This window comes from Trachypithecus francoisi, unplaced genomic scaffold (assembly GCF_009764315.1).
Source record: "Trachypithecus francoisi isolate TF-2019V2 unplaced genomic scaffold, Tfra_2.0 Lachesis_group13, whole genome shotgun sequence".
NCBI classification, from domain to species: domain Eukaryota; kingdom Metazoa; phylum Chordata; class Mammalia; order Primates; family Cercopithecidae; genus Trachypithecus; species Trachypithecus francoisi.
Window position 1 is genome coordinate 116816756 of NW_022681458.1, and position 27160 is coordinate 116843915.

General features: G+C 47.1%; 1 pseudogene; it reads left to right on the forward strand.

The window, feature by feature from the left end:
• Window positions 1-27160, forward strand: part of LOC117095273 — a 1129150-nt pseudogene that overhangs the window by 119504 nt on the left and 982486 nt on the right.

Sequence of the window (27160 nt, forward strand, 5' to 3'; positions counted from 1 at the left end):
CAGGTGAAATCTCAGTCCTCGTGTGGGCGTGCATCTTTTCCCTCCTGGCTTTGCCTCTCCTTAATCACGGAGTCTCAGTGGGATGGCGGTTGTTTGGTGGTCCATGGAATTTGCCCTCCCTCCCCATCCTTGTCCTCCCCTGTCTGGCCTGTTACCTGAATCTGTGTCTCTTCAGAGCCTGCAAAGGAGGCCACGGCAGCCTCTTGCTGACCGACCTCTCAAAGTTTTTATTCATCAGAATCGTGTTAAATGCTGATTCCTAGGCACCCCCATTAGACTCTACGCCTGCCTGGCATGGGTACTTTGGGAAGTACAGAGAGTTGCTGGGCTGTTCCAGTGGGAATTTGCATTTGTAGAATGTCCATGTGTTTTTCCAGCACTCTACTTTCCACGCACACGTGGCATTAAACCTGGAAGACTCTGATGCTGTGCTTTGAGGAAGCCCGGCTGGACGAGGGGCTGCTGGGGCTCGGACTCGATTCCTGGGCTGGGGGCTGTGGGCTTATTCTCTTCAGTGGCCTGCTGATGGATGCCCTGAGAAGTCCTGCTGTGTCACTCAGGGAGGTGCAGAGACAGGCTCAGAAAACAGACCCATGGATTTAAAAATTCCTACTGGAAAATCTTTTATGAGCAAAGTAATTTGCATCTAACTGTAGACAATCATTGCTTCAATAATCGGTTTGTTTACAAAGTTGGTCCTATGAACAGATTAAAGTTTTCATTCATGCCTTATCTAATGTCAATAGGAGCTATTACCGCAACCTAAATTAGCTTTAAATTTCGTATCAGATTGCAGTCCAGATTACAAACGGCTGCTTGATAATCTAATGATAAAACGGAGGAATTCATGCTTGGAACCCAGAGTGAAGGAGCAGAACTGCTTTGCTTCTCAAAGCGTGTGCCTAGGGGTGACCTGGGGTGAAGAGAATGGGCTGGAGTCATTACACTCGAGGAGAGATCTGCCCCAGCCTTTCTCAGCTGTCTTCTGGACAAAACAAAAGGGCTATAAATGGAAAAATTCAGCACTGAGTTCGTTTAGCCCTGAGCTTCTCATATGGTCATTAATGGGCTGTATCTGTGAGCCTCCATACAGGCACAAAGGAATTAGGCTAGAGTAAGTGGCCGGGGACCTCTGGCATCTGACCGCGTGTCATTTCCTAAGCCCTTTTGGGTGAATGACAGTGGCAATGTCGTTGTTCGGAGAGTGTAATCTCCCGTATGAGATGCAGAAATTTTTAGGATGCTCATGCAGTGGCCGATCTGCTACTGCAAACATCTGAAAGCTGGACAGGCGATGCTATTTTTGGTAAGTAAGACGTTTCACAGGTGTTTGCCAGATCTGATGTGGGTTCGTTGTGCTGTCGGCTGACCACCGAGATGCAGATTTTAAATGCAGATTTTAAACCCTAAGTCAGGAACTGGTGGGAGTGCTGTCTTCCAAGTGGTTTTCTGTGCTGCATGGATGAGTGATGTGTCGGCTGTTGGGAATCCACTGGTGAAGGGCTAACCAACCGTGGAGTGGGGGGAGTGGAAGCTACATCTCTTCTGGCATCCCAAGTAAATACATTTTGTAAAACTTGTGAATTTGACCCTGACCCTAACCCTGATTGTTGAAGTCTGGTGCAGTGTCTTGAGCCCTCTTCTGCATTGAGGGTGAGTGACTGTAATGACCCATTCCTCAGTGGTGAAAGTTCAAATTAGCTTCCCTGAGGAAGCCAGACCTCAGTCACCCGTGTCTCCATTGTAAACACTGCGGCCCCTCCGCGGGTGGCTGCAAGTTTCCAGGCCTTCCTTGGAGAAGCAGCTGTGAGGTGCTTGTGATTTTACATCAGCCACCTTCTGTCTTCTGTCTAATCACGGTACATATTCTCCTACAAGCTGGATCTGTTTCTCCTGATCTTGGAGAAGCAGCCCACCTAGGATCACCGTCCTCTGCACTTTCACATGAAGCCTGTCTGCCTCCTAGGATTGTCATTGGTCGTGGGAACGTCTCCTTAATGGTTTTGAGGGCTCGGTCTCCCTGTTTCATCGTCTGGATGAACACGGGTGTCTCGGCTGCTGTGGGACCAGGCTTGGGTCATCTCACACCCGTCCTGTCCAGTGGCACTTGTCTTTTGCCCTGAGCGGCTGTGATGCCATGGGGTCTGCTTGTCAGGGCCAACCCATTCTCCCGTCACACCTCTCCTGCGGGAGTGTCTTTCCTTAGTGACTTGTTGAATCGTGGAGATGCAGACCTGGGCTCGCCTCGCATTCTTACTCCTGCTTTGATGCCCAGGCCTCCGAGGCTCCTTTAAATTTATTGCATCTAACACATGGAAAGAACTTCACAATTAATTCTTCAGCCCTTCAGCCATGGCCACGTTTCGGGCTCAGTAGCTTAGGTGGCTGTTGTCTTTCTGTTGGCTGAGCAGTTCTTTCCAGTTCAGCAGCAACTCTCTTGCATGGCTCTGCCTGTGGTGAGGGCCCTATGCTGGAGAGCCTCGTGGGGATCCCTTAGGCCTCTGGCTGCAGCCAGGCTGCACGGTTCCTGCGCCCCGGTCCTCTGCAGGCCCAGCTGGATCCCACCACAGAGCCAACACTGCTAGACTTGGGTACTGTGTGCAGACAGCAGAGGGGCACGTCCTGGCTTGCAGGGCTGGGGTGACTGGCCTCCTTGGCCAGGCTCCTGTCTCTGAGTCTTCAGGGGAAATGCATCCACCATCCACCATCCACACCGTTCACCAGAGAAAACTGCAGGCTTCTCTGTGGATGGTGAATTGAGATCATGCAGAGTGACTAGGTTTGGGCTCCTGACCATATGGAACCTGATACCTTTAGGTGGAACCTGACATGCCTCCATGTTACATGGCAAAGAGAATGCAGCATTGTCGCTTAATCCAGATGTGCTCCCGTTTTGAGGTGGAAGGTTCTGGGAGTTTGGCCATTGATTTGTGCTGCCGTGGAGGACTTTGAATGCAGGCACTGGTGGGATAACCCTGGTTTCCTGGTCCTGATGTGGGCATCGCTGAATATCCCGGACTGGCGGAAGCAGGGGAGATGGAGGGTGACAAGAGGTTAGGTGTTTCCAGCTTTGGGACTGATGCCATCAGATGGCCGAGATCAGGATGTGTGGCCAGGGACCAAAGCACGGTTGCGTGGAAATGCCATGTTTCCGGAGCGTGGGAGGACCTCTTGAACTCTATTCCTGGGCAACATTTCCTCCATTCTCAGGAATCTGTGCCATTGTAATTGAGTACAAATTCTGTAATTGCTCTTGTACTTAGTGTTGAGTCCCCATCCCAATGACCATGAATTAGCAACAGTGATAACAGTTTGCCTGGTCAAACCTTACCAAAAACACCAGTGAACTAGTTTTAGTTGCTTCTAGTTCCCTCCAAATCAGATTCCTTAAGGCTTGTGTCCCCACACTTGCTGCAGTTCCTCCTGGGCCTGGCAGGCACATTCCAGACATTCACACTCAGCTCAGATGCAGGCGTGCACATATTATAGAAATCGCCCTGCGCTGTGATCGGCTTGAGCTGATTCTTCTAGGTGGGAGTCGGAGGTTCAAAAGTTCTAATGGGATGAAATTAGAAATATGAATTTTAAAAATTCACGTGTTATGAACTCTGTTCATGATTTTTCTCTGAAATGAGAGACTATTTGCAGATGAGGCAGTCAGCCTGCAGCTCTCGTTAGATCTGTCCTAGACCTCGATGCCGTCCTTTGGCCTCTTCCTGGGTGTGGGGTGCTCTCTGCTTGAAGCAAAACCAAAGGCAAGAACGTGGTCTGCATCACTACTGCAGCCAGCTCAACGCGCACACCCACTGGGAGGGGGGCCAGATACTTACATTTTAAATGCATTAACATTAAACCAGCAAGTCAGCCAGTGCTTTCTGTAAGCAAGCTGCCTGGCTCATGGAACCTGACACTTGACTTTTCAGAAGAGAGTACTTCTGTGGAGTGTCAATATTTGTCTCATTTCTTGAGACTCTGCTCAAAGTGAGGAACGTGAGTAAATTGGGCCACAGAGCTCTCTAGCACAGTCAGGGAGTAAACGGCTGTGAAAAATGCCGCCTGATGTGAGCCATGGCCAGGCACTTTGGGACCTGGGATCCCATCTCCAGCCTTTCAAAGGACACAGAGGAAATAAATGCAGATGGGAGAGTTCATATTTTGGGCATCTCTGTTCTTTTGAAATCAAAGTGCAAAGAAAAAGTTTTGCCTTGAGGTCTTACCCCATACTCGTTTTTCTCCTGAGGTTTAAGATTTTCTTAACTGCTTTTTCTCACCCGATCCTTGGGAACTTCTATCTTCATATCTTCTTAAAAGATATGGTTAAATTCAACACTAATTTAAAACATGCTCTCATATTTTTTCTTTAAACTGATGTCTGACATTGGTGAAGAACTAACTGGGAGTATGGTTTATTTTTATTTTTTGGAGACCGTCTTGCTGTGTTGCCCAGGCTGGAATGCAGTGGTGATCTTGGCTCACTGCAGCCTCACCTCTTGGTTCACGCCATTCTCCTGCCTCAGCCTCCTGAGTAGCTGGATATAAGTGCCTGCCACCATGGCTGGTTCATTTTTGTATTAGTAGAGACCGGTTTCAGACATCTCGCTTGGCCTCCCAGGCTTGTGCTCCTGTCTCACTCCTGACTCCGTCCTGGTTACGCCATTCTCACTGCTCAGCCCAAGTGGACGGCCCCGCCAAGTCGCCCGCTATTGTTTGAGAGTTACCATTAGAGCCAGGATCATCCCTACCTCGGTCCGCCTCTCGGCCTCCAAAGTGCTGGATTACAGGCTTGAGCCACCTATTTCAACATGTCCAGGCTGGTCTTGAACTCCTGACCTCAGGTGATTCGCCACCTTGGCCTCCCAAAGTGCTGGGATTACAAGCACAACCACCACACTCGGCCTGTATTTCTTGATTATAACTGTAACATATCCCTTTATAAAAACAGAACAACAACAACACAAACAGCTGTCTGAAAAGTCTCGAAATTAAAGAGCTCACTTGGACAGGGATTTGGACACCAGTTGAATGCCCTGCACACCATAGTTACGTGGGCCACTCGGCCTGTTAAATCCTTAGGGTATTTGAAGTCATGTGGAGATTTGCATTTCTGCCTCTGGATATCGTGTTAGTATTCGGCTAGTGTTTGAGGGCCAGGCTCAGATCCGGGAAAACAAGAGCCCCTGCCCTCACGGCACTTCTCTTCCTGTGTGTGTATAGGAAAATAGAAAGCATAAGATATTTTTTTCAAGGAGCTGGGAAGATGGAAAAACAACTTAAGATGTTTACTTGTTCAGAAGAAGGGAAGTGCAAGGAACACTCAGCTTTTCTGCTGCTGAAGGAGGCCCCTGGTGGAGGCTGTTTCAGAGGTGGGGTTTCTCTGAGAAAGGGGTAAGAGGCAAATAGGATGCCCCATCTGGTTTGCCAGAGATGGGGAAAGTTACTATCCCCAAAACAGCCTCAGCATTCTGGCAAAGGCTTTGGAAAACCAGCTAGGGTGGGGGACTTTGTGGCCGCTGGGTAGAAGGAAAACATTGCTGGTCCTGAGGACTGTACTGTTCTTCCACTGCTATAAAGAACATCTGAGGCTGGGTAATAAGGAAAAAAGGTTTAATTGGCATACAGTCCTGTGGGTTGTACAGGCTTCTACATCTGGGGAAACTTACAATCAGAGTGGAAGGTGAAGGGAGGCTGGCATGTCTTCACATGGCTGGAAGGGGAGAGAGAGTGAAGGGGAAGGTGGCATGCACCTCCAAACAACCAGATCTCAGGAGAACTATCATGAGGACAGCACTTGGGGATTGTGCTAAACCATTAGAAACCACCCCCATGAGTCAATCACCTCCCACCAGGGCCACCTCCAACACAGGGTTAGAGTTCAGCATGAGATTTGGGTGGGACACACAGCCACACCATGTCAGGCTTCCCATTCTTGTCCTGCACGTGCTTCGCAAATGGTTCTGTCATTGGTTTTTGTTTCTATTGATCCATAATATATGTACATATTTTCAGAGTGCGTGTGATACCTTGATTCACCCTTATTGATGAAATCTGTGTGCTTGGGATGTCTTTCACTTTAATTTTTTTTTCCTTGTGCTGGTAATGTTCAAGTTATTCTCTCCTAGCTGTTTTGAAATACACAGTAGATGACCCACTGCCATCCCCCTGCTGATTTATCAACAGTAGGTCTCGTGTTCCCATTAGGCTGTGTGTTTGTGCCCGTCACCAGCCTCTGCCCATCCTGCTTCTGAGTGGGCTCGGCTGGGCCCTGTTGACCACTTACTCTTGGCCTCCATGAGATCTGCTCTCAGCTCCTGCTTATGAGTGAGAACATGGGCCGTTTCTTGCTTGGCTCGTTTGCTTCACGTAATGTCCTCCAGCTCCATCCATGCTGCCGCGGATGACAGGGCTCTCCGCTGTGTGGTGGAGTATTGCTCCTGTGTATGTTCGGGCCACGTTCCCTTCATCCCCTTTGACGGGCACTCAGGTGATTCCACCTTGGCTGCATGGAAGTGCTCACTGGCTTTATACGGGGACGTGAGCCACTGATGCTCAGCATGCTGGCTGTTAACTGAGGACTGAGCATTGTGTTAATGCAGCCTATAAAATCCTGAGATAGCCGCATTTGCCCAGTTCCCTTCCGGAATCGGTCTGGCTTCTTCCACTAGGATGAACGCTGGAAGGGCTTTGAGTGACGCTTGTGTTTCTGTCTTTAATTGGTACTCAGCTCCACTGGCCAAGCAGGGTCCCAGTGACCCTGGACACTACCTCACATAAGGTCCAAAGATGCAGTTAGGTTCTTTTTTTAACTTAAAAAAAATGCTTTTGAACTCGTTAAGCTATAGCATTATCAGTTAGAGTTTTCATACTGGAAAGGTGTATATTTTATTTTCCAAGAAGGAAAGAAATCCTGTTAAATACCCTAACCACAGATTAAATCATGTCAAGGAAAGAGGTACTATTTTGGGGGAAAATTACCCCTTCATGTCAAAGATCAAGGAGATGATTTACATTGTTTAATGGAGTTAATTATGAAATCTTAATTGGTTTTGAGAAGATGAGCTGTGGATGCTGCAAGACATGAGACTGATGCCGATTTAATGTTAGTCAGCCCTGACAGAATGTGGCTAATATTTAAAGCTTGCTCCAGTATTGCTTGATAGATTGTAAGTTAATGTAAAGATCTGTTTGATGCTTTTATTTTACAAAATATGATTGAGAAAAAGTTTGACAGCCAAGGAACCGCCTTCAACCAATTCCTTCCTGATTTCTATCAACAAAAAAATGTGTCCTGTTAATTCCAGAATTGACTTTTGGAAAGTTCCCGTAAGGAGAGCAGAGGTATTGGTGGTTGAATGGTGACTTGAATTTAGGTGAAGATCATTAAATATTTCATAGTCATGTTTGTCTTGGTGGTTTTAGCAATTTTATATTAAATTTAGAACTGAGTGAAACCAAATGTGTTCTTTTGCTTTTGTGATACTCCTTTGTATGACTATACTGGTAAAGAATGATAAAATGTGTATAGGGTATTTTTTCTGTGTAGATATTAGGATTTTGAGGGGAACAAGTTAATCATTCTTCTATATACACTGTGCTGTGTTGGGTCCTTTGTATATGAGTGGAATGACTATAATGAGGACCACTTGAAAGTCTGTTTCTATACAAGATCTTTTATATGTTGACTTGTGTGATGCAAAATCCTTCATCCTCTAAGAAGACTAAGCAATGGGTTGGAGGAGAGATTTAATCACCCATTAGGTCTATTCCGATTGCCCAGAATTGAATGCAAGTACTAATTATGTTGAAGTGGTGTGTGTGTGTGTGTGTGTGGTGGACTCCTTTTTAGGTCTTGGGAGGGACGTAAAGCAAAGATCAGATTTGCCGATGAACCTTTGTGCATATGCTAGTGGAGGAGTCATATGACTTGACTGCACCTGCGTACTCTGATTTTGGTTTCGTTAGTGTCCGTAGCCACAAGCCTCAGCCGCCTCTGGGACCCACCCTGAGGGGCTGTGGTGAGGGTTATTACAGAGTCGTGTGTCTTAGTGAATGGCACAAACGGCCTTGTGGGCCTACTTTGGCTTTGTTTGAACCTCTAGATTGTTAAACTAAGTTTAACATTTTGAGGATTATAAATTGTGATTCTTGTCTAAGAAGAGGTTTCTGTTGTCTCTGAAGACAGGAGCCCCAATACAGATGGTCCCTGGCTCACAATGGTTATATTTGTGATTTTTTTTCAACGTTGTGATTGTGTGAACTAGTCACACTGTGCATTGTTTGGCCCAAGGTGGGCTGCCTCTGGATAAACCCGTTGTAAGTTGAAACTATTATGTCAAATGCACTTTCTATTTAGGATATTTTCAGCTTACGCTGGGTTTATTGGAACAGTTTCATCCCACGGTAAGTCAGGGAGCATATGTGCTCATAAAAGTAGAGATGATCTCATAGATACCGTGAGATATAATGTCTCTGATGTTATAGAGATACGATGAAAACAATCAAGTGGGACTTGGAAGCCTTGGAGGGACTCACATGGGCGGCTCCTGGAATGCAAACATGAGTGCCACTGGCTTCTGGATGTGACATCTGTGCCTTCTGCTTAGCCCAGTGTGTTATCGGCTGCTCTCGAGGGCAGAGAGTTCCAGCGTTCCTGTGTTTAGGTGTTTGAGCTGCCTTAAGAGGCTAGGTCAATTCTCACTGGTGTCTTCAGGGCTTTAGGTCTTCTGAACAAGCAGGAGGAAGGATGACTTTGTAGAGCTTTGGAAATCTCAACGGACTTCAGGGCCATCCCCCTTGGCAGGAGAGAGCCCCACTGGAGGCGAGCAGGGTGCCGTGCAGGTCTGTGCTGGGCCCAGGCGTGTACGGACGTTGTGAGGGCCACAGGACACAGATCGGTCTTGGTTCACAACTGGTGTCGATGGCCACGCAGCATTTCTGCCAGGTACATGAGTGCGGGGACTTGGGTGTTGGGGTGTGTGTCCTGGTTGCCTAGTTGCTTGGAAGACCCCTATTCAGACCCCAGCCTGAGTCACCGTGACAGGCCTCCTGCTTCACACGCCACACGGAAGCCGTGGCGTCAGTCACTGACGTCCACCAGGTGTCAGATGTGCGTGTGTATCTTCCTTGGTTTTGTTTTGAGGTTATAGTAAACGTTGTTTAAGAGGGGTTTCGGATTTTTTATGTTGTTTGCAAGGAGGCAGCAGGGAGTGCTTGAGCAGTGAGATCCCCTTTCCAAGCAATGCAATTTCAGATCCCAGCAGGTCATGAAGGCAGCGGAGCTGTGGGATCACCTTTCCAACCAATGAGAATTCAGATCACAGCAGGTAATTACGGCAGCGGGGCGGGTGGCAGAACCCTGAACTGTGGCTGTTCCTGGTGTCTTGTCCCGCGGACAGAGTGTGCTGGGGCCTCCGTGGTCCTCTGTGGAGTGAGTGGAGCGCATGAGCTGGGTGCTGCTGGGTCCTTGGCTGGCTCCCCCCCGGGGTTTATGCAGGACTCGTTATTAAGACAACTTGGAACCCAAAAGAGCAGCACGAGGAGAACGGGATTGTGCCTTTCTGGATCGTTGGTGCTTCCCAGTCTCAGACACTGAGCAGGCTCTGAGGGGTCGCTCCAGGAAGACTTGCACAATCGGCCCCGGGTGGAGTGGGCTGCAGCGGGTCTTGCAGGAGCTGGAAGTGGGGGTGAGTTTCTCGCCAGCGGGACCTTTCAAATGGGCCCAGCAGGATGCATCCGTGGAAATGGTGCCACCTAACGCAGGGCTGCGGCCAGCAGGACCTGAAAGGCTACAGCGGGCTGTGTTTCTCTGCTCTCTCTCCCACCTCTGCACGATTTTCCTTGGTTTTTGTCTGTTTGGAGGACGCTTCCCCCTTTCTTGTGCTTACCTAGCCTTCTGAGCTTCCTTGTTGAGTATGACAAAGCCCTGACAAGGCATTTTTATCGCATAATTGTGTTATCCTGTGGCTGGATAAATGACCTGCAAATGTGGGTGACTCCGTAGCTCTGAGGGTGTTCAATATCCAAGACAGAGGTGGGAAGGAAATGTTCAGGCAGGCGTCAGAGGATCTGTTCTCTGCTTTACACTGGGGCCCTGGTTTGCTGACAGTCCTCACACTCGATCCAAAGGGGATAATGAAGTCCCACGGATTCGGCTTCAGCTGAGAGCTGCCTCCAGCACAGTCTTGTGTGAGTAACAGTTTCTATGTTTGGTGCAAAGGGCGGGCGTCCGTTGATGTTATTTGTGGTGGTGCTTATGGTGGCTTTTCCGTAAGGAATGTAGACTTGATTAGCTTTGGCAAGGGAATCCTGAGTGATAAATTGGAAGAATGTTTCAGGAAATTCTGGAACCTGCAGTGAATCTGGAATCTGTATGAAATTGAGATTTGGATTCTCACGATTTCCTAATGCTACCCCGAAACCAGTAGTTGAGGCAGTCGTGGAGCTTCAGTTGTGCTGCCCCGTTTCCCCATTTTAAAGGAACCCGTTGCTTTCATCTAGAATGTTCTGAGCTCTGAGTGCTGGGCAGAGTGACCAGCTCTCTGCATCAGAGGGGAAGCCAGGGCTGCGCTCACGGCGTCGTGGCAGCTGTGATGCTGACCATTTTCTGTCAACTCCAAGGGTGTAGTGGTCTCCTTGGCCCTTTACAGTCTTCTGAAGCTTTTGATGTGTCTGCACTTTATAGATTTTTCAGAAGTAGATAGCCTTTTCCCACACCCTTGGGCTGAGTTTCGTCAGAGGCTGGTGTGTGGGAAGCACCACACCCACATTCTGACAGGGAAGACTCTGGTGCCCAACTGAGGTCAGAGTGGAAATTTGTTCTTCCTTCCCTCCAGTCTGGTCCAGCTGCTCCCTGCTTGTCCAGAAGAAAATCATGCTTATCCAAGTCGTAGGCAAACCCCCGAAGTCAAACATTTATCTTTTTTCTTTATGCCCCTTCCCAGGAGGAACTTAAGGGCTTTGAGAACTGACACCTTAGGACTGTAGTTTTCTTCAGACGGTAAAAACCTTGGTGTGTGACAATACTGAACATTGCCTGAGCCCTGTGATCCTGTAAAACAGTGATGGTTAAGATGTTCCCCCTCCCCACAACTGTGCCCCCACTTTTACTGCAAGAAGCCCCTTCCCATGTGGCTTAGGCTGACTGGCCGATGACCATTTACCGAGGACAAGGCCAGACACAGGCCTTCAAGCCCCCCTTCTCTGCCTTATAAGTGATTAGCTAAACTGCCTGTTCCCACTGATCGATCACCTCCCACCTTGAAATGGTTCTTCGTGGTGCAGTTGTGCCTAGGGGGGTGGACTTGTCTTGGACTGTCGCCTTCCACAGAGGACGGTTGGGGTGGGCAGGAAAGAATTCTCTGCTACGAGTCTGCATTCCAGGTTGTTTCCAGAAGTGGGAATTCCGGTGCCCTGGAGTCTGGGAATGGATTCCTAGTGTCCCAGCTTCAGGTGGAGTTGAAATGGAGTGAGACAACCCACCACACCCATCTGGAGCCAGGAACTAGAGCCATTTGTAAAGTGGCAGATTCTCCATCAGATTACAAAAAAGTGCGCTCAGCACGTTGCCTTCTTTCTCATATGCATTTGGCCATCTAAAATGGGAATGGTGGTTTTTGAAGCATGAATGTAGTTTTAAATTTTGAGTATTGTAAGCTTTAATGTAGCTTCTTAAAATGTTTGCCTGATTATCTGGAGATTTACTAAACCTTTGGAGTGGTAATAATGAGTTGATCTGTATGACTTTGCTTTCTATGATGCAATGAAAGCACTGTAATTAAAACCTCTGCAGTTGGGTCAGCAGGCTATTGGCCAAAACAAATTCTGCCTTTTGGGTTTCTTTAACCAAACAAGGGAGTAGAGTGTAGGCCGAAGTGGCAAATTCATTTCAGAGCTCGTCAGAGCCCTCAATGATTGAGCAGCCTTCTCAGGCGAACGTGTAACGTGCCGTGAATCTTGGCAAGGCTGGCTACTGATGTGTGCACCTGACAGCACGGAGCCCCACCTAGGAAGATGTGGTTTCTGTAACAAGCTTTGGAAAACCGAAGTTCAGCTTCATGATCCAACTTTGTTCCAGAAAAAGCTTTGACCAGATGGCCAAGACCTGATTGTCTCAGGGTTGAGACGTGGTTATAAAACTGCCCTTACTTGGTGCCAATCAGTGTTGGTCCACAGTGATACTCCTCCAACCTCACTGAATGGTTTGGAGACTGAAATGAGACTGTGAAAATCTCCTTAAGGTGAAAAGGGCTCTGGGGCACCTGGGAATATCCGCACACCCGTGACCATTCCCCTTTAAGGTGGAAAGGACGGCTGGGTCACGCGGGAGCATCCGCACACCCGTGGCCGTCTTCTTTAAGGTGGAAAGGGCTGCTGGGGTGCCCCGCAATATCCACACACCCGTGGCGATTGTGGTTGTCCCCCTTTCTGCTCAGTCACCTCTGTGTTCCCGCATTCAGGCTTTGGAACACTCATGAGCAGCTCGTCCCCTGGGCTGGTGAGGAAGGAGTGGGAGGTTGTTCTGAGGCTCTGTCACTGTCTGCCCTGTCATGAGCTGAGCAAGGCAGTGGCAGTGACCCCTGAGGAGTCTGGTCATTGAGGGCTCCGGCAGGAAGTGCTGAGGCTTGAGGTGGCTCTGCCAGTCATAACCAAATGTCTTCCCTCTTATTTCCACGATTCCTTCTAGTTCTGCACCTTGCACTGCAGTGTCTCTGTGTGTCTATAAATACACATGAGTTACGATACAGGTGTCTCTATCCCCTCTGTATGGGGCTGGGTCCAGGGAGCGAAGTGCAAGACCCCCTTACTGCTGGATGCCCACCAGCACGAGGCACTGCCTGCCCTGCTAACGAATGCCTACAGCAAGTCCTGGAAGCCCCCTTCTGAGCCTGCTGGCCTTTTGACGGTGTACAGGGAGACAGACGAGCTCCCCTTGCCCCACCCTAAGCAGAGACTGGGGAGGTGGCGGCAGCACAGTCCTCCATGGTGCATCCTTGGTGCATGGCGGAAAGTGTGTTCATGCTTAAAACACAGCCCATCCTCTCAAAAGCAGGGTGACAACCACGTTTACATCTGGAATCTTAAAAAAGGGCCCGTCTCTTTGGGAGAAGAACGTGGCATGTACGTGTGTACCTCCTTTTTTTTTTTTTTTTTTTTTGAGGCAGTTTCACTCTGTCACCTAGGCTGGAGTATGGTGGTGCAATCTCAGCTCACTGCAAGCTCCGACTCCTGGGTTGATGCCATTCTCCTGCCTCAGCCTCCCGAGTAGCTGAGACTGCAGGTGCTCACCACTACGCTTGGCTAATTGTTCGTATTTTTAGTAGAGACGGGGGTTTCACCATATTAGCTAGGATGGTCTCGATCTCCTGACCTCTTGATCCGCCCGCCTCGGCCTTCCAAAGTGCTGAGATTATAGGCGTGAGCCACCGCGCCGGGCCGTATGTGTGTACCTCTTTACAAGTCTTGCCCAACCTTTGCATTTAAAAATTATTGAAAAACTTAAGGATGTAACTGACAAGAACTTTATACGTTTGTCCAAATAAAAATTTGGAAAAGTGAAGTGAACCCATAATGTGTTTTATTTCTAGGAGTCCCACACTTGGATGTTTAAGTGTGGGCAAAACATCTCTAAGTTCTTCAGCCTGATTTCCATGGAATCGTGAATGAAACGTGCTGAAGTTGCCGTGCGGATTTTGTTATGTGGCGGTGACAAGTGGGGCTGGTCATTAAACAATTGGAGGGATCCCTGTCTTTTCAGTGCTCCTGTTGGACACTAGGCACGTGCTTGGTGTTTTCTGTGTGTGTGGACAAGATGAGGACAGAATTTCTGGATGATTCACACGGTGGTATCTTCTCCCTTTTCTGTTAAAACGTGTCTTCTGCTGCTTCTACATAGACCAAGTGTTTCTTTCTCTTGCCTATGTACATAAAGGCTATTTAACATAAACTGTACTATAGACACGTGAAGCTGAATTCCACATGGTAAAGCAGATGGAGATGACTGAGTATACTGTTTTGTGGAAGGAAGGTTGAAAATGATTTTTAGCTTTTTCCCTGAAATAGGGAATAATTTTAACTTTTTCCCTGAGATAGGGAATAATGAAATGGGAAAATAATTAAATTTTCCCATTTAAAGGTTAGGTTATATTTAATTATTAGATTATTCATGTATTGCAAGGGAAAAAGGAACTAGATCACCGCATGTACCCCATTGAAAATTTAAAGGGTATGGGCGAATTCATTTGAACTCGTTTAATTTTTGTTTGTTTGTTTTTGTTGGTCTCACTCTGTTTCTCAGGCTGGGCAGTAGTGCAATGACAGCTCACTGCAACACCAACCTTCCAGGCTCAAATGATTTTCCTGCCTCAGCCTCCCCAACTGCTGGGATTTACAGGCATTAACCACCACACACAGTTTTCACCTCTTGGAGACTAGCTTTGCGTTTGGGCATTCAGTGAACTGTATTTTGGTTAATTCCCAAAGTTTCTGACTGTTTATCTTTAATTTGCTAAAAATCTAAACGTGTTGTGAAATGAGTTACATTTCCTTAGCATTCACAGATTCCCTGTTAGTGAGGCAGAGACACAGAAGGGCAGAAGGCATTCGGACATCATCAGGGTTGCAGTTGAGTGCTTGCCCCGAACACACTGGAGCTCTGGGCTCTGTGACCCCACGGGGGTCCTCTGTCCACTGAGGGGGTCGGGTTACCTGGAAGGTCCCTCCAGCCTCTGCGATTTTGCCCTTTTCAGGTTAACATCTCATCGTTGTCCTGGACAGCATCGCCTTTCGTTCACTGACCACGAGTGAACAGCTGGTCAGTGGCCAGTGCTGCTTCCTTCAGCTGGGAGGTGGTGATGTGATTACACTTCCGTGGAACTTGGTTCTTGGTGTATTAAGGGTTCAGTTGTATCTTGATTTTTAATCTGCACCTCCGAATTGGTCTTTTGATTGCAAAGAGATTGCTTGCTGGATTTGTTTCTGAATATTTCGTGGATAACAGGAGAACCTCGCTTATCTGTGTGTTCATTTAATGTGTTTTTGCCGGGCATTTAAATGGGTGTGTCTGCAGTAACGGCTTTGTCTCCAACCCTTGGAGGCAAGTTACCTTTTTCCCCAGTGAAAAGAGTAGGAAATCTTATAGAAATGCATTTGCTCTAATGTCTATTTTCCGATAAGACATGGTCGCTTAGGCTAAATCTTTGGGAGGTCAAGGCAGGAGGATCACTTGAGGCCAAGGGGTTCAAGACCAGCCTGGACAACATAGCAAGACCCCACCTGTATAACAGAAAAGTGAGCTGAGTGTCCTGGTGCGTGCCTGTGGTCCCTGCTACTCTGGAGGCTGAGGTGGGAAGATCACTTAAGGCTGCAGTGAGCTGCGATTGCTCCACTGTCCTCCAGTCTTGGCGACAGAGCCAAGACCCTGTCTCAGAAAGAAAAGTAAAAAAAAAAAAAAAAAAATCCAGGAATGTCATTTTCTTTTTAAATCATCCCAGAAGAAAAATCAGTTTTTTCTAAGAATGTAAAGGGAAACGGATACGATTCTTTCCTTGCATTGTTTCTCCTTTTCAAATATTTACAGTAGTCCGTCCACATCGTCTCTCATCTCATTACAAAGCGGCAGGTGTCTTTGAGGTTAGTGGTGTTTCTCTGTGTCGCTCCTTGGAGAACAGCCAGCATGAAACCTCTTACCACGATCGTGCGCATCGTTTGTAGTCCCAATTACAATCCTCTCCAGACACGCCTGTGCTGCTTATTATAGCAGAACTTTGGTTGCGCTGAAATGTGCATTCAGCTAATGGTTTTAAGTTCATATCTGAGATGATGTATAATTCGTGAAGCATTTGAGATCAGTAATGATTGAAGATAATTCTGGCTGATGTCATTTAGAGGATATTTTTCACTCCAAGTTAAAGCTTCCTTCACGATAGTCATTTTGGGATTCATTTAACTATGTGCTTTATTTCAGAGCTCAAATTTTCATTAGTCATTTCATAACATAGGATTTTGAAAGCAGATTTGGCAAAATCTTTCTAACAAAATGTTTGCTTATGACGTCCCAAGAAGTAGCAGTCAGAATAGCTGGTAACTGTGGTACATTTTAAGGCTGATGATAGAAGTCACTTGAACGGTAAGGGCTGCTTTGTGAGGCAGATGGGGTTTGAACCCCGACCCTCCTGATACACCAGCCCTGACCCTGGCCTTCTCTCCTCTCCACTGGGAGATGAGGAGGGTGCCAGCATCCACCTCACAGGCTGTCCTGAGAGCCCGGGACTAAGGGCTTGTGTTCCTCTTGCAGGTGGCGCAGATGTGGGGGCTTGACGATATACACACTGCAGGCTGCCAGTGTCAGGGTAATCCAGTTTTATTCATCAAGGTGGGATTTGCTTTGCTCCCCTGCGGACCAGGTGCGGTGCTGCTGTTGTAGCAGGTGTGTGGATCCTCTTGGGTGGTCCTCAGGTGGACAAGGAGTCACCGATTCGGATTCCCAGTGTTAGATGTGAGGGGACCATGGACCTCATGTGTTCAGAGGGGAAGAGTAAAAAGTTTCCCTTGTAATTCCAGGACTGTCTATCCCAGGAATGCCAGAGCACTGGCTTTCACCTGACGCTGTCGTAGGTGACCCTGTACGGAAATGAGGACTCATGTTCCGCATACCTGAGCCCAGTACCCGTCTCCCTCCAGGGCCGTGGCCGAGCCCTCCTGATTTCGCTGGGTTGCCAGCCTGGGGATCCTTAAGCCCAGTGACGTCTCCAGCCTCGGCCCCCGCTCCCCGTGGGGACAGGAGGTGGCTTCAGGAGGCTGGTGATGAATGCCTGAATGAAGGCGACTTGTGACTGCAGTTCTGTCTAAGGGCCTCCCCGGGTGTTAGATGTCAGTAAATGACACCTTTGTGTGGATCTCATGTGATGAGAGAAATAGTGGGGGAAACCAAAGACTTGTGGAGTCTGCAGGTTCTGGACTTGGGGGTGTGTGTACCTGTGTACTTGGTGAGGGGTGTGATGTCTGGAATGAGTGTGCATGTGTGTCACGTTTGTGCGTGTGTGGTGAGTGTATTTAGCAGGTGTGGGTGCAGTGAGCATGTTCATGTGTGTTGTATGTGTTTCAGGGTGTGTTGGAGTGTGTACACGCATCACATTTGGTGAGTGTATTTGAGGGTGTGTATGGAGTGCACACATGCATTTGCGTGTATAGTATTGGGTGAAGGGGTGGCATGTGTGGAGTAAGCATGCACACGTGTATGCTGTGTGTGGGATTTCTACCTCGTCCTCCCCGGAGCCTGCTCCTGGGCCCTGCTGTCCTGACAGCTTTACAGTTTGGTGTGTCTTTGATTCCAGAAGATTCTGGAACCAAATTTTGAAGCTGTGACCACAAACTTGCAGCCCTGGAGGACGCTGGCTGGTGGAGCCGGCACGAGGGTCTCTGTGCTGGCCTCTCCCTGGGCTGGGCTCTGTCCACAAAAGAGCATGTCTGATGATTGAGCTGTGCGGGTCTGTGGCTCCCCAGGCTCGAATCAGCCCTCGGTTCTGTCCCGCCTCTGTTTTTCTTGCTGAGGGGCTCCGAGAAGTGGAGCCTGGGATGGCGTTTTCACCCTGGGTTGCTTTGCCAGCTGCCCAGGTGCTGGCTGCCTGAGCCCTGCTGCCATCCTGGTGGACGGGGCTGGCGCGGGACATCCCTGAGCACCTGCGGGAAGGCAGTTGAGGAAGTGCCAGAGGTGAGTGGCTTCCTCCCACTTGATTTTCTGGAAAGTTCTGGGTCTCCTATTTTTCCCTAAGGGAAGTTAGAAACTGAGTTTCTCTTGAGGGGAACGTCTTTGCAGCGTCTGTTGTTAGAATGTTCTCCAGGTGTGGAATACCCGGGCCATATGTGTTTGGGAACATCTGTGTTCTGAGTGAATTCAGTAGGGAATGGAGAGAGGCCTCCTGTCAGCTTGGCCTCTGTTTCCAGCTTGTTGAGGGTTGACGGCTGCTGTGGTATACCAGGGAGAGTAAAACACTGGGCGGTGTGGGATGGGAACGTTTGCTCTGACAAGGTCAGTGGGAAAGCATCTAAACAAATGTCGCTGTTCTCCGGGCTCCTCAGGGTCGAGCTTGTTTTGTGGGGTTGAGGGAAAGCTACCCTTGTTCCTGTTCCTCACCATTTGAAAGGTGTCCAGGACACGTTCCTCTGGAGAGGTGATGCGCGTGAGTGGGGGTCAGGTCGTAAGCTCCGAGTTTATTTGGGACCTGTCAACTGATTTCCTGAACACACAGGTGCTTGGTAAAGATATTCCTGATTAGCTGAAACATTTCAACAGGACGTGATAGCTGGTGGTTGTTTAAAGACTATCACAATTTTCCTGTTACTTTTTAAATACCTGTTGAATAAGGGAGGATTCACATATTTTTCTTTTGCTGTCTGCATACTTGATATTTTGTTTTTTGTTTTGTATGTGGGTGTGCAGCTAACAGGATTTAGAAGCAGTCTCAGCCCTGGGGAGACTTCAGGACCGCCTCAGTCAGTGCTGAAGGGAGGCAGGGATTTGGGGGCTACCTCCTCCATAGGACGGACACCAAGGGCCAGAGGTCAGCCATCTCAGTGAGGTCACAAAGACCGGCACACCCAGCACCCTGGCCCTGTGCCTCTCCTTCACGTTTGTCTCTGCTCAAAGCTGCTCACCTGGGTCATCACGGGTGATCTTTAGGCACGTGCTTGCTTCTTGCAGAAGTGGTGTCTGGCTGTGGTGAGTGTGGGCCCTCAGGACTTCCATGTTTTTGGCTCACATCACTATTGGGCAGTGGTGTATATTTGTTTTGGAGTGGTAGATCGGGTGGATTTTGGCTTTGCCAACTCATTGAATACCTGTTCTCCTAGGCGCGGGACTCTCTCGTAAGCCGCATGTTCTCCTAGGCCTGGGACCCTATCATAAGCTGTGTGTTCTCCTAGCGCTGCCTATCATAAGCCGTGTGTTCTCCTAGGCGCTGGGACCCTATCATAAGCTGTGTGTTCTCCTAGGCGCTGGGACCCTATCGTAAACTGCATGTGAGGGATCTCGGAGGTGCTCCTTATGAGGATCCGATGCCTGACCTGAGTGGACAGTTGCAATTCAAAACCACCCGCCAGAAAAATTGTCTTCCATGAAACCCATCCCTGGTGCCAAAAAGGCTGGGGGACAGCTGGCCTAACAGGGCTAAGATGTCAGTAGATTTTTGGACTTGGGCCTCAGTTGAAGAGGATTAGATTTTGAAAGTGAGATTTGAAGGCTTCTAAAGGGGAGGTTTTCATCTCCAGTGGGGCCTGGGCAGAACTGGGTAGAACTGACCCAGAAGCTGACAAGTAGTCAGGCTGGCTCACTGCCTGTGTCCTGTGTGTGCAGCCTTCCTGTTTATTCAATTGTCTGGTGGTGGTGTGGATTCCATCCACAGCCTCAGAGTAGTGGAACCCATGACTTCAAGGCTGACCTTATTTAACTTTATCAAAAAGACATGAAAATCATTTAGTAGAAATCTTCCAGATACCTGTATCCTTTCTTTTCCCAGAGGCTTTTCAGTATTGCAACTTAAAAATCTTCAAAAATAACTTGAAAGGAAAACCTCTAAGTACACTTTTGATGAGCACCCTTGACAGCTTCAATATGTGAAGTAAATTCCCTTGACTTTTGTATTCCTAGAAACTCGTTCTTGTTTGCAGAAGACTTTGTATTTTGTCAACAGTGGCCACTGTTCGGTGACCATCATACCTGCCGTGACTCATTTAGAAAGTTGGATGTGGATGTATTAACTTTTCAGACACACAAACACTTGGGCTGTTTGATTTTGGTTTTGATTTTTTGTCCCCCCCCCCCCAGCTGAATTCAAAAAAGGGAAACAAGCAGACAGAGTAAGTACCCGAAAGTGTCTAAGTGGCTGGCTGGGGGATCCTACTATGGTGTTGGATTGTGTTCTGCCAGACATCGCTCCTCGAATAGCTGACCCTGAAAGGGCTGGCATTGCCCTCACCCTGGGACATTCGTCTGTCTCACCAGAAAATGAAGAATCTGCCAGAGGACTGTGAGTCAAATTTAGTCAGAACTCGATTAAATAAGAGGCTTTGTCTCAAAGGCCAAAACATGAGGACACATTTTTAATTTTTAAGGAGCGCTTTGTCGTGAGTCAGTCCTGATGTGTACTGCATTAGGAAACCTCTGAACTTCCACGGTCAGGCCCAGAGCTCTGAGGGAAAGTGGTTGTGCCCTTCCCACTGTTTCTGTTTGAAAAACAATTCACTTAGGTAGAACTGGAAGCCTTTCCACAGTGTTAATACTCCTGACCCGTTCTGGGTCTCGGTATATGTGTACTGTATAAATGTACATGTGTGTATATGGTGTACGCATACTACGTGTATTTCCACTGTGCGTGTATTTACAATGTATAGGTATGTGCACTTCATATGTGTCCTATACACGTGCATGTTGTAGGAATGTGTGTATGGGCACTATGGCTATAAACACACTACTTGGACACCTGTTCTGCATGTGTACATACATGCATGTATTTAATGCCATATGCATACCTGTGTATGTACACCGTGTGGGTATGTGCACATTATTTCTGCAGATGTATATATACATATGTGCACACAAGCATGCGTGTACACTATGCACACTGAATAAACTTCTGGATATGTACACACTAATACATATACATGCTGCATATGTATGTACACTATTGCATATGTGTATATGCTTTATACGTTAGTGTACTGATGCACATTGTATACATGTGCCTATGTGTACACTGCGGATGTGTATGCATGCTGTAGTGCACCTACGTACATTTGATAAGAATGTATGCTATATGCATGTGTATACATATAGCAAATAGCATACCTGTGTACATACGGATGTGCAAGTGTATGCCATATGCATGTACATACAGGTTATAGTATACCTGTGTACACTGTATGTATATAGATGAGTGTACACGCTATGCATGTGCATACATGTTAGCGTATCTATGTACATTTGCTATATGGATGTGTGCATGCTCTATGCTTGTACACACGTAGTCAACTTGTTTGTACCCTATATATATCTTTGGATGTGTGTACACTCTATACATGTACACCACATGGATCTGGATGTGTGTGCACTCTACGCACGTAGTGCACTTATGTACACTATACATATTCGGATGTGTGTACTCTCTATGCATGTACACGTGTTACAGTGTACCATATACGTACACCATGTGGATGTCAATGTGTGTGTGCTCTATGGCACCAGGAATAGGGCTCCCGCAGGGATCGCAGAACGCACCATCTCGCTGGCACCGGAGAGTGTAGGATGGAAACAGTTGTTTGTTGCAACCTAGTTGAAATTTGGCAGGTTACTATACCCTTTGCAACGATTTAGGAACAGTCACTTCATTGATGTGTGTGTTCCTGAAATCATAAACAGGTCTGTGAGGTGTGTCTCATCCCCAGAGGAGAGAGGGAACCGAAACAATGACTCGGTGACTTAAGTGAGGTAGAGCTAACAGAGCAGCTGTCTAGCTTTCCGTATTATAACTTTGTCAGCAGCTCAATGAGAAATCGCCACTCATCAGGAAATGTGTCCACTTTCTACTGTTCTTTCTTCGTGGCGTATTTACTGCCTCGTGTTATTCCTCACGATGTAGCACAATCCCTCCTAGAGTTGTGAATAGAAACAGTTGATGACAATTGTAGTATCTTCTTTGTTAACATTGAAAACGACATGTAAGTTCATCTTCAGATAGTGTTTGGAAGGATGAGAAAGAAGATGTTTAGGACAAAAGAATAGAGAGCTTTCAAGTCAACAGGGAAAATAAGGACTTTGTGCAAAATATTTCCAAATTTGGAATTTGAGAATACTAAATTTCACAACTAAGATCATAGGTAGTTTTTTGTGGGGGGATTTAAAATTAGTACTTGGTTTTCCATGCCTTTGGGAATTTCAGTCCTGCTGGAGGATTGCAAGAATAATCTGATTTTTAGAACAGAAGGACAGTCTGTCTCAAAGGTAAATTCCAGGTTCTACCATAGAGAAATAGAGATTGCTGCCAACGTTCTGTAAGGTTCTTCAATTCTTTCCTCTTCTGTGGCTAAAAAACCATCTCTGGGTTTAGTCTCAGCCAAGTTCCTCTTATGAGGGTGTCTTACATTTCGCACAGCTGTTGCGAGTCTTCATCATTCGTAGTTAACTTGTTAAAAGCAAAACCTTGTACTAGTTAGATCTGAGCACCTTGAAGGCAGGGCTTTGTTTTATATTTTTATATAAGCAGCAGGGTGATGGCAGGGCTGGGGCCCTTCATCCCATCATGCGTTCCTCTGAGCTTTCAGAGTTCTCACTGTGCTGAGTGTGGTGTTGGCTGTTTAGGGTTTAAATAGGAATACGAGGCTCTGCGACTTGGGACGCTCTTACCACCTTCATAGAGAGCTTGGTAACAGTTCAGCATGACAGTTTGCACACCTGTTGTGTATACTTTCTTACGGCACCACAGAAAGGGTATTGATTTAAACGTGACTAATTTCTCGTGTTTGTTTTTCCTTGATTATTCCTAGTTATAGTCCCGATATTTTTCTTCCTTTAAAATCTTGCTAATCGCTGGTGAATTACTGATAAACTATATTTATGTGTTCTCTAAATCTAGCGATTTAATTGGAGATCATTATTCTTGTACCATGTGTCAGTGCTATGTCAGGATGGTTCAGTTTTACGTTGTCAAAGGATTAACTAGAGCAGGATGCAGCCTTACTGGAACTTGCTCATTGATGAAATATAGGCACTTTATTTTTTGTTATACTCGAGGTGTGCTCAAATGTAAACAGTTTGAGCCGTGTTAGAAGGATATACAAGATTGTAATGAAGAAAGCAACAGCTTGATCAAGTACCAGCTAATGAACTTTATGTTTGAAGTACATGGAACATGGACCTTGGCAATCAGTTTTCATCTTGACCTTTTATATTTTTACTAGAATCTTGGTCTATCACCCAGGCTGGAAGGGTGGAGCACAGTAGTACGATGTCCATTCACTGCAACCTCTACCTCCCAGGTTCAAGCGATTCTTATGCCTCAGCCTCCCTAGTAGCTGGGGTTACAGGGTGTGTGCCACCATGTCCGGATAATTTATTTTTAGTAGAGATGGGGTTTTGCCATGTTGGCCAAGCTGGTCTCCAACTGCTGACCTCAAGTGATCCACCCACCTCAGCTTCCCAAAGTGCTGGGATTACAGGTCTGAGCCACCATCGCTGGCCTGATCTTCTGTTCTAATATTGGTTATTCAGTCTCAATGATAGTGCTTGGTTGTATTAAATTGGGGTAGAAAGCACAATTGAAATGAATTTGGTTGTGTATGCACGTGCTGACTTAGCCTTCATGGCTGCACTGTGAGGTGGTCATTGTTCCTGAAGGAAGGCCGGATGGGCAAGTCGGGGCTTAGATACAGGACTTGTGGGCAGTCACTGCTGTCCCATGGCTGAGATCAGGCCTGTCTGATGCCTGTACTTCGAACTCTTCTTAACACACGAACGAGCAACTGTCAAGAGTCGGTGCTCGAGTGTGATGTGGCCTGTGGTGTTTGCCTCACAGGCTTGCTTTGGCTCGGGGTAACAGGGCAACAGCTCCCTCCCTCGTGCGGCTGCCTGGGAGTCCCAGGAGAACCCACTGATACCGTTTATAAATGCCAGACATCGAACGTTCTCCTTGGTAGCAGCACATCTGGAATCGGACAGTGCAGTTAGATTCTCGGCCAGCAAACCTGTACGGGAGTGTGTGAACTCTGCGTTTGCTTCTCCCGGACAAAGGTGAATTCCTGGTCACTACTGGATGGCAACAGGTGTGGCCTCAGGAGCAGCACGGAGACGAGCACCCGGGTGCAGGAAGAGCATCTGCAAGAGGGGTTGGGGAATGTGACAGACACTCGTGCGAGTTCAGCTGTTACCGTGGGGCGTGTGGGGTGGGTGAGACCAGATGTTCTCATTGTTGCCCCTTTCTGAAAAGGACCCTGAATTGACTTCTCTGTGGCTCCTTGCGCCTCCTTGTCAGGTTGGAGGACACTGCGCCCCTGGCTCAGGCCCTGCTTGCAGCGAGACGGAAGCTGCTGTTGCTTGCCCTGCCCTCCCTGTGACGTCCTCTGTGCTGTTCTCCTCCGGGAACAGTTCTGCCGAGCAAGCTTAGACTCTGCTCCCTTCTGCTCTTGGATTACATGTCTGGAATGCTTGTGTTCTTTCCTGGTTTTTGATGATGCTGAGCCGTGTTTTTGCAAGGATGACATGTGCCCATAGCAGGGAGAAGCCCCTTTGCAACTTGAACATCTTGACGTTCTCAAGCAGAGCTTGCTATCGAAGTTGACAGACTCCTGTGTTTTTGTTTTGGCAGAAACTGAATTTCAGTCCTAGGACAGCTTCAGGATACTTGATCCTAGCTCTTCTCTCTCACTGCTCCCCTCGTGTGTGGCAGATAATGTATGCGATCCTCATGAGAATTTTACTGTTTATAAAAGCAATCGCAAAGACTGAGTTTTGTGACACCAGTGTTTTATGTGTATATTACTTGCACTCACAATAAGCTTTGTCTTCTAAATATTCCATGTTTCAGATGAGCACTGGAATCATGCCCTGCAGTAGTTTTGCTTTTCCGCTTTTATTTTTGGCTAAGGTAAAGTTGAGAACATTGTGATATTAGGTGTAGTGAGCCCTTTTAGTTTCTTCTCTGTCTGTTTTTCTTTAAGCCAAAACCAGCAGACTGATACCAGTTTGTGAGCACCTGGCATCTCCCAGGCCTTTCCTGGGTCTTCCCTCCGCTGTCTTGTGGACAGAGCAGTCACTCGTGGAAGGTGAACCTGAGAATCTGTGCGTGGAATTAAGTAAATGTCATAGCTCTCTTCTGTGACGAACTGAATCACATTAAGCCCAGTAAATTGTAACAGCAGGTTTTGCACATACAAAGCATTGAACACCAGGACAGGTGACCAGGCTGCGACGCTTCTGGTCCTGCACAAGACCTCCGGTATCACAGCACATTTAACAAATTGGCAGCATTGAGTGTTTGAAAACGTTGTGTATGTACCATGTCCGTGATTTTCGAGGGCCTGGAAAAACACCTCTGTGGTTATGGCAATCTTGATCAATGGGAGCTTAAGGTTAGTACTGGGGCAGAGTGTGTTTTAAAGAATCAAGGTCTCTCGAGTATGTTTCGGTTTTCCCATGAAGAAGAAAGATGTTAGCTATTGTTTCCTGGACTGTGGCTATCAGAGTGCCCCACCACGGTCACTCACACGTTGACTTCATTTCCGTTTAACCGGGCTGGGCTTGGGCCAGAATACTTTGGTAGTCAAATGTCATATGAGGCTGAGGCACTGTCTTCTGCTTCATCGTTGGCATATGAAAATACTGTTTTCCAGAGCATACTCTCCTTTCTCATTTGTTTATATAAAATAATGGAATGATTATTTTAACTGTGCAGTTTCCTATGCTTGGTTATGTAATTGTGGAAAGATAACGGTTTTATTTTCCTAAAATCTGTGCTAGGAATTGTGCAAAATTTTTGTGAAATGCCCAGTTTACTAGCTTAAGTTATAGATCTTTGTATAGACAAGAAAAAGCCTATTGCTACAAGGAGCATTGTCTTGATCGATGCAAAAAGCTTTAGACTTATTGGCCGTGTAGTCAGTCAAATGCATTAGAATGCGGCGAAAATTGAGAAAAGCATTGAAGTTTTAAAATCTGCTATGCAGTTTTCTTCAACTCCCTTTCAAGGTACTTAATTTGAATAAAAGACAGAATAAAGTGTTCCCACTGAGGAAAGTGGCAGGAGGACTGTTCAGAATGTGTTCCGAATCTGAGCAGTCCTGCCACACTCGTCTGTGATGTGGTGCTGTCCATGGTACCACTTTTACAGAACTTTAAGAATGCTGCTTCTGTGAAGAAAATACATTTATTCTTAGCATTTCAGTTTTGAGTTTTGAGAAGTGTAAAACGTGTTAATGCTTTCTTTCCCCGACAGAATTTGCTCATTCATTTTTTTTTTTTTTTTTTTAATGCCTACAAGACTCTGAAGCACATGAATCACTTAAAAAGAAAAGAAAAAAAAAAGGGCCTGGCGTGATGGCTCACGCTTAGTAATCCCAGCCCTTTGGGATGCCGAGGCGGGCGGATTGCTTGAGCCTGGGAGATTGAAACCCAGGGAACCAGCCTGAGCAACCTGGTGAAATCCCATCTCTACTGAAAACACACAAATTAGCTGGGCGTGATGACTGCACACGTGTAGTCCCGTCTACTTCAGAGGCTGAAGAGAATCGCTTGAGCCTGGGAGGCGGACCTTGCAGTGAGTGGATATCACGCCCTTGCTGTCAAGCCTTGTTGACAGAGTTTGGACCTTGCCTGAAAAACAGCAACGATCATAACATATGGGTGAACTGCCCGGCTGCTGTGTCTAGAGTAGAATAAATCCAATGACATTTTTGTCTTTTATTAGCATTGAAATTTTCTTAATCATCCCTTTGTTTTCATTACATTGAAGCAATATATTGCTGCTTAGAGTCTGGAACAAGTAGGCTTCTCTGGGTCAGGTTCTTCCCCTCCTTGGATGTGACTTATAGAACTTTGCCTTTTGAGATGATGTGCTGCATTTGATAGCGGAAGTCCCAAAGAATTCACTTACGGGGCTAAAATGTACGTGCTTTGTAGTGTTTCCCTCCTAGAATCAAAACGGTACCTCTCATTTGTGAGTCACTGATGCTATTTGCTGAAAACATTTTAAATTTTATTTATTTTAATTTTTTGAGACAGATTCTTGCTCTGTCGCCCAGAGTGGAGTGCAGTGGCATGATTTCGGCTCACTGCAAACTCTGCCTCCCAGCTACACGCCATTCTCCTGCCTCAGCCTCCCGAGTAGCTGGGACTACAGGTGCCCGCTACCACGCCTGGCTAATTTTTTGTATTTTTGGTGGAGACGGGGATTTCACCGTGTTATTCAGGATGGTCTCGATCGCCTGACCTTGTGATCCGCCTGCCTCGTCCTCCCAAAGTGCTGAGATTACAAGCGTGAGCCGCCGCACCCGGCCGAAAACATATTTCTTTACTGCCTCAGTCCTCATTTGGGTAGTCTGTTCTTTGTAGGACATTCAGGGAGCGGGGGACATCTTGAGTCTTGAAAGGCGCGCTCTGCGAGATGGGAATCTTCCGGCTGCT